The 2,356-nt window shown below is 41.6% G+C and overlaps 1 long non-coding RNA gene across 1 annotated transcript; it reads left to right on the forward strand.

Moving 5' to 3' along the window:
* Window positions 1-964: 964 nt before the first annotated feature.
* LOC128034641 (uncharacterized) lies at window positions 965-2,151 on the forward strand. Its single transcript, XR_008190765.1, has 2 exons — window positions 965-1,681; window positions 1,759-2,151. It is a non-coding gene; the product is annotated as an uncharacterized LOC128034641 (long non-coding RNA).
* Window positions 2,152-2,356: the final 205 nt, after the last annotated feature.

The raw sequence follows: 2,356 nt of genomic DNA on the forward strand, positions 1-2,356 counted from the left end.
GTCTATCACCGTCATCCTTGGACAAAGTTGACGAATTAACCATTGGTGTATGAACACTCTTTGCAATCATGAGACGATGAAGACGATGATAGACTTGTTGTCTGAGAAGCAGACATGAGATTTTTCTGAATACTTGGTACATACAGAACATTAGAAAGATGTAACAACTTCGTCTTTGTTGGTATATTAGTATCCCCAATAGATGAAATTTTAGTGGGAGCCCCATTTCCCATTAGAAGTGAAGAATCACCTATATATGGAGTAGAGGTATTCAAATCAAACACATTCCAACAAACATGATGAGTGGCCCCTGAATCTGGATACCATGACAAGGTTCCTATCAGCACGAGAGCACATAAGTTAGTATTATCAAAATTTGAATCATATTGTGTGGCATCTGAAAAATCAAATGCATGAAAATCAGAAAGTCATGGTAGCCCCACACACTATGGAGAATCAAAATTAAAAACACATGCTCGGGGTTTAGTCTGCCACGGAACTTAAGAATTATTATGGAGCACGGGGCCTTCAAAATCAACAAAATTAGCACTAGGCACAAGTAAATGTTTACGCGTACGGAGGTCAAAATGCTGACTAGCATTGATTGGTCTATTGCTCGGCCCATGATGCTGGTCACTAATTGCCTCAACACCTGCATGTAGCCCAATTTTTGATCCACTATTTTGGCCATTAATAGGCTCAAAACACTGACCTGTATTTGGCCCAAGATTCAACCCATTTGAATGCTCAAAATTCAAACCTGTTGGTCCAAAATATGGCCCATACGAAGACCCAAAATTCAGACCTGTCGTTGGTCCTGCACGCATCGGCCTGTGTCTCACAATAGCTGGCCTAGCTTGCCTAGCAAAATGCTGACCCAAAACATGGTCAACTCCACCCTACGCATAGTGTCTAGCAGCCAAGCCAAATGGGACACTATTAAACCCAAATCCAACATCATAATCTATCATATTAGGGTAACTATTAGGGTAACCATAAAGGGTCCTGGCTTGCGGCGGACACAAAGGTTGATTTTGAAATTATCCAAAGCAACTTTCTCTAGAAGCCGACTGACCATAATCACCACTGCGAAGCCCTTGACCACTGTATGTCGATGAAGTCTTATTGAAATTATCCGGTCCATTGTAAGTACGATTGAACCGATAGAAACCTTTTTTAGCCAAATGTCTGAACTGATTACAAATCTGACACTACACTCACGATCGAAAACCACGGCCATGCGAACGTCCACCACTCACATCACGCGTCGAACCGGAGTTAGCCACTGCAGCAACCAAGGGTGAGTCAATAAGATGGGCTTGCATCAGAACCTCACGCATCTCACGCGCCACCCTCATCTGTCGATTCTCAAGTTCCAAAAGAACATCGACCAACCGTTGGAAAGAGAGCCTCTGTCGAGAACACGGCTAAGGTCAGCACACCATCAAACTCTGACGAAAGACCGACCAAAACAACCTCGACTTTTTCAGCTTCTGACACCGCCGATCCAGAGGTTGCAAGCAACGCACGCAGGTTTTCTATTTTTGCAACAGAATCTCGGACAGTTAACTCACCTTTCTTTAACGAATGCAAATCATGCTTAACGTAAGAAATTTTCGCACCAGTAGAAGCGGTAAAAAGGTGATTTACAGGCCAAATCTCGCATGCAGACTTAGCAGAGGTAAAATATGATAGAATCGACAAACTTATAGTGGAAAGAAGCCAAGATGCTAACAATTTATCCTGTTGATTAAACAGAGATGCATCCGAATTTGGAAGAAGCGTACCTTCTGAAGATGCGACAAAACGAGGTGGAGCAGCCACTGTACCGTCCAAGAACCCTTGCAGCTCATATCCTTCTATTATGAGCCGGGCATGTTACTACCACTAAACAAAGCTTCCCTCCTCTAACTTTACCGTGTCATGATGAGGGAACGATTAAACTAACCGAACACTTGATCCTGACGAACTCACAGGATCAGTAGATTCAGAACCAGTGGATGGCACCATACCGCGAAGAACGGAAGCATGTACCAGGACTTAGGTGACTGATACCATGTAAGAAACTATCAAATGAGAAGAAAACTAGCTATAGTGTAATTCTTTAATCTTTGCTACTTAGTCTGGAATGAATACATTGATGAGTTTATATACATGTGAACAATAGCTTTATGAGAATAACAGCTCCTAACTACTTAACAGATTGAATAACCAACTAACCACCTTAACAATACAACTCTTATTGTTTAACATAAATGAAAAAGAGTCAAGTGAGGATTTGTGGTAGGGGAAGGAAAAAGATGAAATTTGTTTTCACTTTTTTTTGTTATTATTTTCTTAGGGAAAGAACGTTTCT

The sequence above is a fragment of the Gossypium raimondii genome, chromosome 11, assembly GCF_025698545.1.
Source record: "Gossypium raimondii isolate GPD5lz chromosome 11, ASM2569854v1, whole genome shotgun sequence".
Classification (NCBI taxonomy): domain Eukaryota; kingdom Viridiplantae; phylum Streptophyta; class Magnoliopsida; order Malvales; family Malvaceae; genus Gossypium; species Gossypium raimondii.